The 16737-nt window shown below is 35.5% G+C and overlaps 1 protein-coding gene across 10 annotated transcripts in view; it reads right to left on the reverse strand.

Annotated features, from left to right (window-relative positions):
* LOC145277799 (adiponectin receptor protein 1-like) overlaps positions 1 to 16737 on the reverse strand; it is a 315074-nt gene that overhangs the window by 101491 nt on the left and 196846 nt on the right. The gene's annotated exons all lie outside the window — the stretch shown is intronic.

Raw genomic sequence — 16737 nt, forward strand, 5'->3', positions numbered from 1 at the left:
TTAATAAGTGGATAGTCCTTAGTCCGTGGAGTTTCGAAGGAATACTTTCCTTCTCATCAGAGGGTAGGAATTAGTAAAATGCGAGATCGGATTTTACATACAAAAGTATTTGATGAAACTGCAAGTAAGTCTTTTTGTTATCAAGTTTCAAAGTGTTTTTTAACATGTTTTATTAACTATTTGCTCTTATTATAAGCTCTATCTCCTACTTGGTTTTACTGAGCTTTTACATCCGGTTGAGATTACTTTATAAATATTAATTCTTTAATATTTATAATATACTTTAGTTTTATCATCTTGGATCATTTTGGTAATTTTATCGTAATTTTTATTATATATCTATCTATCTATCTATCTATCTATATATATATATATATATATATATATATATATATATATATATATATATATATATATATATATATATATATATATATATATATATCAGAGGAAACATAATTTAATTTAAATACCAAAAAAAAAAAAACAAAGAAATGGGCAGGTGAAATTAAAATTTTCCCTAAGGCCTTATCGTCTGACCCTCTAAGAGGAAACGTCAGAATGATAGATTAAAAACTAAGAAAACGAATGAGGGAAGAGGGGAATTTTGGTTACAGTTGGAAGAACAGTGGAGAAAAAAAAAAAAAAAAAAAATCTCACTGTTCAGGTGGTTTTAAATCAATGAATATCTCCAACTGATGTCTAAGAATCTTTTGTCTACACAGGCTAGGTCGAGAGTTATTAATAACTAACGCCTCAATGATATTGAGATGATAGTTCGACCTAGCACTGTATAAAACAGAAAACCACCCATCGGAATATTGATCGGCACACCTATTTATACTCAACAGGTGATCGTTTTCTTAGTTTTTAATCTATCATTATGACGTTTCCTCTTAGAGGGTCAGACGATAAGGCATTAGGGAAAATTTTAATTTCACCTGCCCATTTCTTTGTTTTTTTTTGGTATTTAAATTAAATTATGTTTCCTCTGAAATTTCTCCTTCCATTCTGCTGTACCAAAAATTTACTTATATATATATATATATATATATATATATATATATATATATATATATATATATATATATATATATATATTGCATGATGATAGAACAGGTAAATCTCTAAAATCATTTGTTGTAAATCATATTGTGAAAAACCTATCACAATTTTTAAAATTAGATCCGATTTTTTATTTTTAAAATGTCCACAAATAAAGGCAACAAACTTTTAAAAACGCAAATATTCTCAAAATAAAACATACAAAAGTTATCCATTAAAAGAGAGAATGTTTCGTATGAGTTGATTTTTCACATTTCAATCACGAGAAAAAATGTTGTTATTATTGAAATTTGCATAAAATCACCAATCCTCATCTAAATTAACTTCAAATCTGATCATTGCAAATCATGATTAGAATTGGAATTAAATCCAGATTGTACTGAATTACCATCCAAATGTTATTACTGATGCAATCGAGAACGTCAACGCTGATGAAGAAAGGGCATGCATGTATAAATAAATAACAATGATATCGAGTTGTATGAAGAAAATGTCATAAAAAGCCTTTTATTTGGATTATTCTTATTATTAGTTCTTATCTCGAATTTTATTCTCACAACGTTTACGTCAATGTAAACTTCGTTCTTTTCCAAATATATATGGTAATATGCAGTAAGACTACACATCTGAAACAAGTGTTGATTTAAGGCTCCTAAAATTCATACGAAAATTGTGACAATGGATAAAAGTTCTACATGTAGTCTATAACATAAATCTCACTCGTTTGTTTAAATGTATGTATGTATGTACGTACATATGCACACACACACGTACACATACACGTACATGTAGAATATATATATGGAGGAATATGTATATATTTTTATTTATTTATTTATTGTGTACACATATGTATGTACATGCGTGTATTTATGAATGTATGAGTGTATGTGCATGTTGTCATGTGTATTTGTTCTTGTGTATGTATGTTTGCGTACATCTGTTTGTATGCATGCTTGTATGTGTACGTGTATATCTTTATTTCGATATGTGTGTGGGGAAAAGCCCTGTAAAGGCAACCCTTCTGGGTGAAGCAAATCTCTGATTTAAAAAAAAAAAATACATAAAGCGGGAGACCAGTACCCGCATTAAGCTGGTCTGCAGTTTGATTTGTTGCTGGCTATCTTGCTCATGCTTGTTGCTGGATCTCGACATTTTGAACCGAGAGAGAGACTTAGCTGTCATACAAAGCTAAAACTCTGTAAAATCATCTTTGTATAGATACTTCCTCAGGCATTTGTCTATAAAAATTGTCCATGGCTAGGGTTCAGTCTAAATGTCGCACCAGGCATTATGATAGCAATCATGCATGCTATCCGGCAGCAAGATGAGGCAGTGTAACAGGCAACATCCTCATACATCGATGATATATTCGTCAATGAGAGCCTCATGTCAGCGCAATCGGTCAGAATACACTTTGAGAGCTTTGGACTGACATGTAAGGAACCAGAGCGTCTGTATGATGGAGCAAAAGTTCTCAGCCTGCACGTGCGCAATAGCAAGGAGGGACTTTGCTGGAGAAGAGGAAGTCACGTCCCCAAGGTCCCATCAAACATCACTCGATGAACAGTGTTTTCGCTTTGTGGAAGGATGGTAGGCCATTTCCCTGTGTGCGGTTGGCTCAGGGTGGCCGTGGTGGCCATAAAAAGATGTGCAACAGCCGTGTCATTGGGATGGGACGATACAGTACACGATGTCACCCTAAGGAGCATGCTGACAGAGACTGGGTCCAGGGTGACCAGTGATGACTCCGTTCAGGGAAAGTGGTGCGTCAGCGGGAATGAGTTCACAGTCTGGGTGGATGCTAGTTCACTGGCCCTTGGAGTTGCCCTTGCAGTTAATGATTCCATTATTGAAGATGCCTGTTGGCTTTGGCCAGAGAATGATTCGAGGCACATAAACCTGGCCGAACTTGATGCCACATTGAAGGGCGTTAACTTGGCGCTTCAATGGCAAGCCAAGGTTCTACATATCATGACTGACTTGGCATGCACTCATCGCTGGATAACCGATGCATTAAGTGGACATGAGCATCGAGTGAGATGTTAATTCGAAAACGGCTTGCCACCTTGGTCGACACCATCACAGAGTACAGCCTGACCATGGACGTGGTGTTGATCAGGTCTGCGCTTAACAGAGCAGATGCTCTGACAAGTGTCCCTCAACGATGGCTTCTGGCTGGTGCTCGGAGAGATTCTGATAATCTGCAAAACACATGTGCAGCAGTTGTGTGTAATGTGGATGCAGCGCACATCATGGACATTCATCGACAGTGTGGACATCCTGGCATCAAGCGGACACTGTACTTTGTCAAGATGATTGATCCAGGAGTAGAAAAAAAAGATATCCGAAGAGTGGTGGAAAGTTGCGAGGCCTGCCAATCCATCGACCCAGCTCCAACACGATGGAAGAAAGGGGAGTTGGGAGTGAGTGGTAAGTGGCAGAGAGTGGGCATGGACATCACACACTACGGTGGCAACCACTTCCTTACCCTCATCAATTGTGGGCCTACACGTTTCGCAGTCTGGAGACTCCTTGGGCGCCAGGACTCTTGCAACATTATTCGCCAGCTGTCATCCGTGTTCTGTGAAAGAGGTGCGCCCGATGAAGTGCTGACGGACAACGACCCAGCCTTTTGCAGCGATCAGATGAGGTAGTTCTTACAAGAATGGGGTGTGCGGCTGCGGCTTAGATGCCCTTATGTGCCTTCTAGCAATAGTATAGCTGAGAGAAGCCATCACAGCATCAAAACAATTGCAGCCAGGAAGCAGTGCACCATCGCAGAAGCTGTATACTGGTATAATCTCATGCCAAAGGATGGCGTCTCTCCAGGAACGGCGCCTGCAAACGCAATCTATCAGTACCGTGTCCGAGAAAAAGGAATCCACCCCGATACAACTGTGACCACTGAGATGGAATGGAATCGATATGCCAAAGGGGATGCTGTCTGGGTGAAGCCGCCAGGAAACCGATGTACTGACAAGTATAAACGGGGCACAGTGACCGATGTGGTGAGTCAGCAGTGTGTCCAGGTTGATGGCGTACTCCGTCACGTTAGGGACCTACGGCCGGCGACACATGTACCACCTCCAGTGGACGATGAGAGTGACTCTGACTCTGAGATGAGTGGGCCATCGCTTTGGTTTGCACTATCCCTATCAAGCAGTGACTCTGATATCAGTAGCGTCCACGGAGATGAAGTCTTCGCCGACCATCAGGCGGTGGATGAGAGCGCACGCAAAGACGAGAGCAGCACTGTCCCCTTCGCAGAAGCACCCAACGGCAGCGATCGCCACCCCCCTGCCGTCTCTGTGATCATGAGATCAGGGGGGAGTGTAGAGAAAGGTGTGTCTTACCGTTAAAGCGGCTGCACGTTTGTGCCTGCAGAGCACAAATTGAGAATCAAGATGGCGCCCGCATGCGTTTATGTGGAAAAAAGTCTCGGGGAATCTCGGAGAATCTCGTACCCTGATTCCATAAATGATGAGGGAAGGAAAGCGGGAGGACGGACGATTTTTAGTCACTAAAGCGAACGGACGTGTGTAAAAGAAGAGGTAGAAGAAAAGAGTGTGGTGAACGAAACAAACAACGACTCGGTTGAAAGTAGAGTTGTAACGAACACAAATAATAATAATAATAATAATAATAATAATAATTTCAGTTAGAAATTCTTACTTTTTTGTCTGCTATTTTCTTTTTTTAAACTCCGCTGATGATGTTGCTGATGACCGGAAAAAATGTACACAAAACAGAAGCATGAAACATCTGAACATGTGCAAGACAATTCTTCATTTAACCGTGAATTCAAGGTTTAAATTATAATTTCAGTTAGAAACTCTTACTTTTTCGTCTGCTATTTTTTAAACTCCGCCGCTGATGTTGCTGATGGTCGGGAAAAATGTACACAAAAACAGAAACATGAAACATCCGCCGATGTGTAAGACAATTCCTTGTTTAACCGTGAATTTAAAGTTTAAATTATAATTTCAGTTAGAAATGCTTACTTTTTTCGTCTGCTATTTTTTAAAACTCCGCTACTGATGGCCGGAAAAAATGTACTACTACTACTACTACTACTACTACTACTACTACTACTACTACAACAACAACAGCAATAATAATAATAATAATAATAATAATAATAATAATAATAATAATAATAATAGCCAAAAAGAAGCTAGATGGCACCCAACGTGAGATAGCCTGTATGGATTATTTCTACTTCTACAGTTTCAATTGCAGGTTCAAATCAAAATAAAAGCAATATGATTGCAACACTATGTAATTAAATATTTTTTAATTGGTTTATTTTTTTTAATTCTCATATCAATTTGTTTAAGCTGGGGATGGAGCATCTTACTGGATGCCAAACATTCACCCGCTAACTCAAATATTCCAACCGATTCTGACCATCCCTTTAAGTGCAATTGTTTGAATCTCTCTTGCACTTGCCAGGTAGTTTTTGAAATTCTTTTTCATGAATCCAGTTGCTTCTATAATAACTGGAATGATAGATATCTTCTTAAGATTTCAGTTTCTTTTTATGTCATGAAATAAAACCTTGGTATTTCATTCTTTTCACTCTCAGCTATGTTTAACCAAGCATCATTAGGGATACCAACTTCTACTAAGATTACTTCTTTCTCCTTCTTGTTCCGTATCACTATGTCAGGTTTTATGGCTCCATTTTATTTACAGTACAGCATGTAATATATGTACGTAGGTAACAACAATAATGATATTAATATATAGACTAATCTTTTTTATCTATATAATAAAAATGAACATATGTGTCTTGTCCAATCCACAGTATGTAGAAGAGGAGGTGTGGAAAGAGCAATAAATAAGAAGGTGAAAAAAGTAGCAGTAAGTAAAGTAGCGGAAGCTTCTGCTGCTGTTTTCAAAGTTTGATACCGGTCAACAATTTTAGAATTTAGTTTTTAGCTGTCAGTGTCAGCTGCTGCTGTTTCTGTCTCAAATACTCAATAGACTAACTCGCTTTGCTACAGCTTCCCAATTTACTTCCTACGTTGCTGCTGCTGCATCATTATCATCTTTTTCTGTTTATTGTACATGTATTTAGAAATTTTAGAAATTGACTTCCAAACTAACCTATATTTGGCTGGCCTTTATTTATCCCTCTTTATATCAAATCCATTTCACTTTCTCACATGTTTTCATTGTCCTTCCTCTAAGCATTCTATCTCAACTGTTCTACATCCATTAAGGACTCTCATCCATTCCTTCAAAATATTATACCATCAAAGTCTCCTGTTCTGCACACATCTTCCTATACTGTTCAGATTTAACCTTTCTTTGAGCTTATCAGATCTAAGCCCATTTTTAAGACTCACATTATACATCCATTGTATCATTCTCATATCATTTCTCTTCATGCAATGCATATCCTCAATCCTCATTGGCCAGATTTCACTTTCATACATAATCGTACTGCATGCACATGCTCGATAGACTCTTCCCTTTGTCGACACTGGTAACACTCTAATCAAGTTTGAAATAGGAATAGCCATTTATAAACAAATTAATATTTTATTTGCGTTTTTAAAATTGAATTAACATTTTTTTTTTTGTCTCTAGAATAAATTCTTTTGTCAATGCTCGAAAAATGAAGCATTTTTTAGTAGTATGTATATGTGCGGAGGTGAATGAGAGAGAGGGGGGTAGTTAATAAAAATTAAATTCTGAATCGATAGCAAGTAGGTGAAGCTAGCTATTATATAGTATAAGGCCCAATAATATCAAAGTACAAAATTTCAAGCAACAAAGTTTCACAGTTAAAAAGAAAAAAGAAAGACGCAAAGCAATGAAATGTGTCAATGAATTACAGAGTGTAACAACGTGAGAGTAAAATCCTTATCATCTCTTATTTGCACGTCATGATGATCATAATAAATGACCCGATTCTTATATCATATATCCTCCTAGTTGGCCAGAAACTACTAAAATACCTTGCATTATAGACATTATCTAGACTGTGGGGAAAGGGGAGGACAGGATGAAGATAAGGAATTACATATCAAGATGCTCAACGTCTGTCATCATTCATAGTTAACAAGTTTCACATGAACACGATTGCAAGATTTATTTACATCATAAATCTTGTGTTCCTCAATATAATAAAAACAGAATAAAATATAATTTTCAGCTGAACTGAGTGAAAACACGAATGGATTCATATCTTTTACATACCATAGCGTATCAGATCTTCGCAGAAAAGCAGGCTATTCGTACCAGTCAGGGATACATCCTCGACAAGTGGTCCAATAGAGTCTGAGCCATTTGTAGTACAGTTTCCATGTAGTCGTGGGAAGCTCATCCTCTCAGACTTGGAGAAATGGTTAATTTATTGCTATTCGTCTGAGGTACCACTACTGGAGAATACGGACAGACTGCTTGGTATTTTAGAGTGGGGGACAGATTTTACTCCCTCTAGTGCACTGACTTTGAATGGAACTTCCTAAGGTGATTAATAAAATTAAATTGATCAGTAGTAAAACTGAATGAATTAAACGTTTTTTTTCCTAAAGAATTTTTCCTGTATACTTTAATGACACAAAATGCATGCTAAAATAGTTTTGGAATTAAGTTATGTTTGAAAAAAATCCATTTTAATTCTTCGGATTTATTGTAATTTGTAATTAACTGAACGAATTATATAACGTTCACTTAACTATCTGTGCATTTCTCACTATCTCTAGTCATATGTTGATTTGACAATTATATTTTTAATGTCGCTATGAATATTTACAAAAAGAGTGACTCTTGTTTTTCAGCATTGCTTTTTAATTTCTTCATCTTTACATCTAATTTACAGTGTGTGTTCGTACACACTGTAAACAGATATGTAAATTAGATAGAAAAATAATAAAGCTCTTTACTTTCATGTTATTCTTATGGATAATATATGAAGAGATTTATTGTTTTTAGTTCTGCAAACAGATTATTTAAACAGATTATTTAAACAGATATGTCATATTTTATACGTTTTTAATGAAATTAAAGTGGAATAAATAGTTGTGATGGTTATGGCTCAATGTGATACAAATAGTCTAATATGTTTATTTACCTCGTTTGTAGGAAGTTAGACACAAAATCAGAACAGCAGCAATGTTTTCAACTGAACCATCATCAGATGATGACTTTCCTGGGGTCAAGCAGAGTATTCAGAGCTAAAACAGCAGTTCTTGGTGTATATTATTAAACTCTATTGGCGAATCACAGAAAAGGCATACAAAATAAATTCTGGAGCATACTATCTCATCTAGATACTGTTGATATGTTCTTGTAGAGGGAAATATGTCAAGGTTATCATGGCATAGAACTCTGAACGCCTTATTTTAACAGAGGTCAAACTAATTTTCCATAAATTCTATCTACATGGTCTCCAAAGATCATAGTATTTTCCATAAGTTCTATTTGATGACTTCTGTAACTCTCACCAGAGTGGTTTTTGTCGATTAAAATGGGGCATTTCTTTTGGTTTATTATCGGTCACAATTTTCAAATATCAGAAACCAAATAACTCCTTGCCATTTATCAAGGCCCAGAAGCCAATCGAGGATAAGAGTTAAAGGGTGTACAGTAGTCAATGGAGCAATATCACAGTGATCAGTAATGTAAATTTGGTAAATTAAATTACTTAATTGCTCATCAAGAACTTGTTTATGTTGAACTTGAAGACATCCATATTGTAGTCAGTTGGAAAGCAGGCAAACGGAAGACAGTTCGACAGGTGTGCAGTTCTAAGAAAGAAGCTTTATTCATGGAATCTGCATTTTGGTTTAGGCATAAATAAAGAGTGGGGGAAATTATTGATAGTGGTTTCAGCTAGACAAGTGTTTCTCATGACAGTTTGGCGAAGGAGGACCATAGATTGGAGCTCAGACAAGCACTTGCCATGAAAATAACGATAAAGCAGAGACAGGCTTACAACATCTCTTCTGTGAGAAAAAGGTTGGAGGGAAGAGAAAAGGGCATCCCTACGAGGCTACGAAGTCTGTTTTGAGCTCTATCAAGGCAGGATAAAGTTTTCTAGCAGCTCCTGCCCAAATGTGGCAACAATACTCCATCCTTGGACGTACTTGGCTCTTATATAGGTAGAGAATTGCATCAGCAGTGAGATATCTACTGGATAGATAGAAGGTTCCCACTATTTTCCCAACGACTTTGGCAACGGATTTGATGTACATGTTTCATTTCAGATCAAGAGTAAAGGTCAAGCCCAGAATTTGTGCCTATAAAGATAGACTCCTAATTATAAAGTCAACATAGTGAAGAAGACATCGTTCTAGCTAAAATAATAAAGATAATAACAATAAAAAATAAAGAAAAATAATAATTCACGTTCTACATAGAAAATTAAAATGTAGAAGCTCTCACATCTGAATAGCTTAGTCAGTTTTCAAAGAGAAAAGAATATGGTGACAAAGTTAACCGGTTCTTTTGAAATTCGGCTCCAAGAGAGAGCGGACCATCTTTGTTGTTGATCCAGACCATCATCCGACATATTAATATAAGATTTTCTTTAGCCCTGAAAGTGCCAATGCGTTTTCACAGCTGCATATATTCATTGGTATAAATATTCTTAAAAATAATTTGCACAGTCTGTCCATTTTCCCACGCAAAACACGCTAAGAAATCGCACATTCGGTCTATATTTTCTCTATTTTTTTTAATTAACAGACCCTATTACGATACCAGGAAACTTGGATGTTTTAATATGATCTAAGCGGTTAAAATGACCCAATATATTAAATACATACATAATAAAAACACACACTTCTTTTTAACAGACTTGAAGCAATAAATATTAACAATAAATTTTTAAGTTTAATTCTTTTGATGTGAATCATTTCATCTTGAATTTAGTTACTTTTTATTGCATCTACAGGGTGGATCAATAAAATTGTCGCCCCAGAAAAGACGACATCATTCCATTTCCGTTTGATGAGAACCGAGTTTTTTTTTTTTGTTTCTTTTTTTTGTTGTTGTTGTAGTCCATCTACTAATTGGCCAGTTGTGTTATAGGAGCCTTCTATCATGTTTGAAAGGGACACAATGTTCAACGAGCAAAGATTGGAGATGCGTCGCTGTACAACTCATGCTCTCTACCGATCCAAGTTATGACAACAGGACCAATGCCAGCGCACTTAAAATGCAAATCCAGACGGTTCAATGCTTGAGGGCACAGCTCAATGGAGTTTCTGGCCATGCTTATGGTCTTTGGTACGGTTTCCAGTTAGGGCCAGATCAAGCCACATTATATCTTCGAAGATAGCTGCTGGCAGACCCTGGGTGTGGCAGCAGGACCAAAGAGACTTAGGTTTAGCTTCAGAGGAAGTGCTACGACTTTGTACCCTTTTCTCACTGGCCCCTCCTCCCCCTCAACCTGAACCCACTGGACTACTCGTTTGGTTATACATCGAGAACATCACCATGACCTCCCACAACACCAAAGACAGCCTGGTCACTGCCCCACACCAAGTATTTGCTGAGCTCCCGCCAGCGCTTGTAGAAAAGGCATGCTCCCATTTCTGGATTGGTATTGAGGTAGTGATTAGGCTGAAGATGGCTCATTGAATAGATGTCAGCTCTACTACATAATCAAGTTACCTGAACTGATTTTCCCAATAAAAGTTTTAAAATAAAGCTGTAGTGTTGTTTTCTTTAGGGCGACAATTATATCGTTCCTCCTGTAGTCAGTCTATTGTCGGAAGGAGCTTATCTTGCATTCTCTACACATGCTATTTGAACATATAATTCGTACATAAGCTTAAACTTTGCCTATTAATTATACATAAACTAAATATAGATTTACCAAGAAATATAAATAGATACAACTTAAACTAAATGTGATACTTACAAAAATATCTATAATATAGTATTAGCTGAAATCACCATCTATATCTATTTATATAAAGTTAAATATATGTATATGTGTATATATTTCCATGTATAGGATTCACTCCCAAACTACTTATCCCATCATTATGAATTTCAGAACACAACTGCAAGCAATATAAGCTGCATTTAGTTTTAGTTTTATGCAAAGAAGACAAAGAGGTGATGGAAAAAAATCATAAAAATTCAGATATATCCGATTTTTTGTGAAATTTTTACAATAAGTATTAGACATTAATTATTACACATTTATCAAATTTCAGTTTCTTTAGAATATTTGACATGGTTTTCAGGAAGCATAATATGGACACAATGTCCCATTTGAAAATTTAAATATTTTGGAGTTGATCCACAGTCATTGGACACCAATTAAGCAAGATTCCCTGAATTTTATTTTTAGACTTCTTAAACTTAAACTTTAAATTTTAAACAATTTTTAGAATCAGAATCATGCAATGGATCTTTGTAAGGGGGCATAATATGGTGCAAAACTGTTCTGTTTGGACCAATTAATTTTACCGATCTTCGGACGGGTATTCTTCTAGTTATATACAAACTAAAGATGAATACATCAAGAAATATAAGTAGATAAATATACAGATAATTCATACAAATGAAATAAGATACTTAGAAAAACGTCTATAGTATTAGCTGAATTATCTATTATTTCATAGAAGAAAGTCGATTTTTCTGCCCATGTGTCCGGCAGGAAGACAGAGACTACACAAGATACACTTACAAACCTTACATCATGGGATTAGGTATAAACTCGAGCAGGTTATATCAAAAAGCTATTTTCATATTTATACACTGAAAGAAATAGAAATTAAATTTGTGGAGGGTGGTAAAAGGTATTAATTTGTAAAGATTGTTAGTTCAATCTCTAGTGAAGGAAAAAAAAATGAAATGATACGAGATGTCTACAGGCACGAAATGCAAAATAGGAGAAGTCTACCTTAATAGATGTAATAAATGGCTTCAGTTCAAAATTATGGGGAAACTATTAACTTTAACAAATGGAATTTTAAGAAGGTTTGAGGATATAATGAAGAAATATTATGAAAAGAACAGCAATTGAGGAAATCATTAAAATAATTAAATTTGAATCATTAAAATAATAAGCAAAATATCTTTATTCTAACCGCATATTTTTGCTTGTATATATGTCAAACGAACTTAAGCTACACAGTCATCCATCCCCCCCCCTCAAAAAAAAACTAATATCTAGCAGAATGGCGGCATGACAAACGAACATATACTATACTATGCATCCTTAAAGAGATAATTCCTTAGAAGATGGTATCATGACACCAAAACAGATACTACACTACCCAGCCTCCCAGGGAGGACGATATCATGACCACAGAACAGATGCTACATAACCCCTCTTCCAAAAAATAAAGAGGTAATTTCTGAAAAGATGGTATCATGATAAATGAACAAATTCTACATTGTACCCTTTAAAGGAGGAGGTAATACCTAGGTCTCATGATAACAGAATATATACCATTATCCCCCACACACTTGAATTGAGCATCAAAAGATAGTGCATTAGTCTGAAATAGTATAGTCAACCGAATAATAGCACAATTTAATAGATGTAATAGTATAGTTATGGCTTTAGGCAGACAGATATCAAATCTCCATTAATAATAGGTATAAATTACATCAATACCGTATGTTTGAAATATCAAAAAAGTGACTTATTTTCACTAGCAGCGAAATTAAATTTTGTTATCTTTTTGTTCTTCTTCCTATTGATTCTTCATAAATTCACATCATATATCTGTTGCTTTTTAATTATTATATATCAATTCTAAAGCTTATGTCTAAGCAACAAGAAGCTTCTCAATTTCTATACCGCACTGCAGTAAAAAGACAATTCTCCAAGAACATACATGTCTTTAAGATACCAACAGTGCTTGTATCTTAAATTCAAAAGTCTTTAACTGATAATAATAACCTTTCCTTATTATGATATTTGAATTAGAAATCGATCTGTCACCGACCAGTGTTTGGTCAGCACAGATCACAATAGACGGCCAATGATTCTTTATTGTAGTTGTAGACATGTCCCCGTTTTACAAGGTCATTAAAACCGGGTTTTATACAAAGCATGTGATATTCTCAGATGGTCACCCATCTAAATACTCTAAACTTAACTTCACTTAATTTTTGTGATCTTATGGGAAGTAGTGCATAAACATGAAAGAGAGAGAGAGAGAGAGAGAGAGAGAGAGAGAGAGAGAGAGAGAGATTAACATGGCTAACATTTTCTGGCTACTATATTTCAGCTTTGTAAAGAAATCATACCAAGATTTTCTACAAGAGGACAACCACCAAAGGGATAGGCTGAGCAGATAAGGGTTAAGACTTTCAAATCGCTTTTGACAACTTGAAAGACTGTACCAAGACTGTGATAAATGATGAAATTTTGTTTTCAAGCATGTCATGAAGCTCTCTGGGGTATGTAAATAAGTTAATTCAAGTCTTCTCCTGTAAAACCGTTTCTCTCATTACGGATTTTGAGTTTTGTGATGGATTGTACTACAAACTTTCTACAAAGAAAAAAGTGAAAAAAAAAATTGCTAATCAGAGAAACGTTTTTTTAATTTAGTGTTCATGAAATTGACAGCCTCTGCAATAAAATAAGTAAATAAATACAATATCAAAACTGCTGATGACGAGAAAAAATGTTAATGGGGAAAACAATGTTAAATGTGTAAGCTAGTGTTACATAGCAGGGGTAGTGTTAGGATAGAAAGGTTTGAATGATAACTTAAAGGTCAGAGGTGACTTCAAAGTGGAAATCGATGAAACTATGTGGCGTATGCTCTCGTTTCGTCAGGCATGACTAGGTACAAGCCTTAAGTAATTTGCAACTGTATACAGTGATGTGTGGCGTGAGATGCACAATAATTGAAAAGTTCAATAATCCAGAAATTACAATTACACATGTTATAAAGAGTTCTGTTAAAATTCCTGAATTCTAAAATTCTGTGAATAACACTCATGAGAATAGAAGTCCAAACAATCCAAATGGATGTAGGTGACTTTCAGCTGGGTTTTTGTCTCTCATTTTGACTGATAACTTAAGCAAGCACACAGGAAATGTGGTTGACCCCCACCCTACCGAGAAACCCTAGTTAGAGTGGGAGCGATCATATATAATATAGTCAGACACGATCTCTTTATCTTTCTGTCTATCAACTACTCTGTCCCACAATCTCTCTCTTTCTCTCTCTCTCTCTCTCTCTCTCTCTCTCTCTCTCTTTGTCTCTTTCTTTGTCTCTCTCTGATGAGGTAGTCCACATGTTAAAGTCTTTGTATCATCACTGCTCTATGTCTATAAATGGATCAATTTATCTACATTAATAGAACTTCTTATAAACAAACACCAGTGTCTGAGTGTTTTATCTACAAACAATCAAACACCCGGGTTCACAAAGAGAACGCGCGTGTATAAATAATTTATACTCCCATCGATACGTGAAAATATAGCACTAGTGTTAAATATTAAATTAACTAATAATAAATGATATTTAATCATGAGCATCCCTATAACATGCTGAGAGATTTGTCAGGAGTGCACAGGTGTCCTAATTCCCGGGGAAATGCTGTGTGTGTCTGAAAGACATTAAAGAGTATAAATTTGCCGAAATTTACTTTAGTAAATGTCACTACATTTACAACTACTCTTATCCATTAAATATTGAACATATAATTGTAAAAAAAAAAAAAAAAAAAAAAAAAAAAAAAAGAATGAAAAAAATAATATTGGGTTATTAGTTGGATGCAAAGTATGGAATCCTTGTTCCAGCAGTAGCAGCTACAACAACAGAAGCAGAGAAACGATCTCTGCGAAATATTTAATGTCTATTGGTTTAAATACTTAATACTTATAGTTCAATTCAATCAGAATACTCGATCTCGATTGGTTTCCAAAACCAAGGTTTAACCAATTGGAAAGAGTCGTCCCAGGAGCCGGGAACATGCTGACACTGGTTACATAAGTGAGAACACAAGCACAGCCGCTAGTAAGAGACTCAACTTGCCAAACGAACTTATGTCAGTAATCACACGGTATTACTTACTGCTACATTCACTTAGTACAGGTGAACTAAATCTACCTGTGATTGCTTGGTTACAGGTATCTCGGCAAGCAACATAAATCACAATCATAGACTACTGAAATATAGTGATATTTTATACACCGTCTCACGAACTTACTCACACATGTCTACACACGGATATGAACAAAACCAAACTTTATTCGTCTAGACCTCTTAAACCTTTACTTTTAGGTTGTTTCATCATTATGTATGAATAGATTATATCATTACTTGTGACAATGCTCTTTTCGCTACTAAAGGTTATAGGTTTCCTCATTCAGTTCCGGGCAAAGTCGGGTCTTCCTTCTAGTTGATATATAAATACATTGATTGTCTTATTCAAAGCAGTAAATAAATAAAAAATTGTTTATATTCAGGCTTGGTATTTAATGTTTGCTATCTCAATGAGCCAATAGAAATATTTTCTAAACATAATTTCTGTCGTAGTTATTCTTTAAGGCAAATACAAATATGATTAGTTCCAGCATTAATACGTCTTCATTGGAAATTTCTTTGGAAAAATAAAATTAAGCTTCTTAAGGGAGAGAGAGAGAGAGAGAGAGAGAGAGAGAGAGAGAGAGAGAGAGAGGGCTATAACAGACAATACCATTGTAAGTTAGTAGCTTTTGTTTAGTGTGTAGGTCAGCCAATATGACATTAGTATGAAAACAGCTGCCAGATATAATACAAATCCAGGAAAGACATCCAACATGGAAGCCTCGTTTTCATTCTCGTTTCCTTTTTATGGTCATTTATCAACATCTGTTTTTGTATTCATGGCACCCGCCTACCCATCCCGAGATTGCATCTAGAGAACATCTTCAAATTGGAAAAGTTGATAAGCGTTGCTATTATTGTATTGCATACAAAAGAATGAAGCCTTTCGTGTTACTTTTTTATTGCCTTACACATGGTGTTATAATGTCGGTTTCAAGTGTGTAGTAGAATGGAACCAAAAATGGTTGATCACATTTAATGTTATCAAGACAAACCTCCTTTGCTTTAAAAACTATAAGAAATATTTCCAACCATTAATTGCACCATTCCCAAGTGACCAACGTCCAAGCCTTTCAGTCTAACATTCTCGGGGTAACATAAGTTGGAAAGAGTACATAGAATATATTGCGAAGTTTGTTGCAAAGAAAGTAAGTTGCATTTAGCGAACTAAAAATCTTCCCACATCTCTCATTATCTTATCTTTTTATAAAGTCACAATTCAACCGTGTATGGAATATTGTTGCTGCCTCTGGGTTGGACATCAATTACTATTATCTCTCTCTTTCTTTAACAACATGCAGAGAAGAATTTCTAATCTAATGAATTCTGCACAGTCTGCCACCTTATAAAGTCTGCCATCTTATAAAGTCTTTATCCTTCTGCTTGTTTTATTTCAGTGTATATATAATAATTAATCATACAGGTTTGAAGAGCAACACAAATGCAAACGTATTTCAATCGTAGAGTCCATCAAGCTAGTGACTCAAAGTTTCAGCTATTGATTTCTTTTTAATATTGCCTCACTTTCTTCCCTGTCAATCAACACCTAATATTTTTCTTTTACTGCATCGCATCGAGTGCTTTATTGCAGATTAGTAAAATATCATTATTTCACTAAATATATGTCACAAAAAAATTTAAG

The sequence above is a fragment of the Euprymna scolopes genome, chromosome 6 (assembly GCF_053919585.1).
Source record: "Euprymna scolopes isolate OS-2025 chromosome 6, ASM5391958v1, whole genome shotgun sequence".
In the NCBI taxonomy this organism is placed as follows: Eukaryota; Metazoa; Mollusca; class Cephalopoda; order Sepiida; family Sepiolidae; genus Euprymna; species Euprymna scolopes.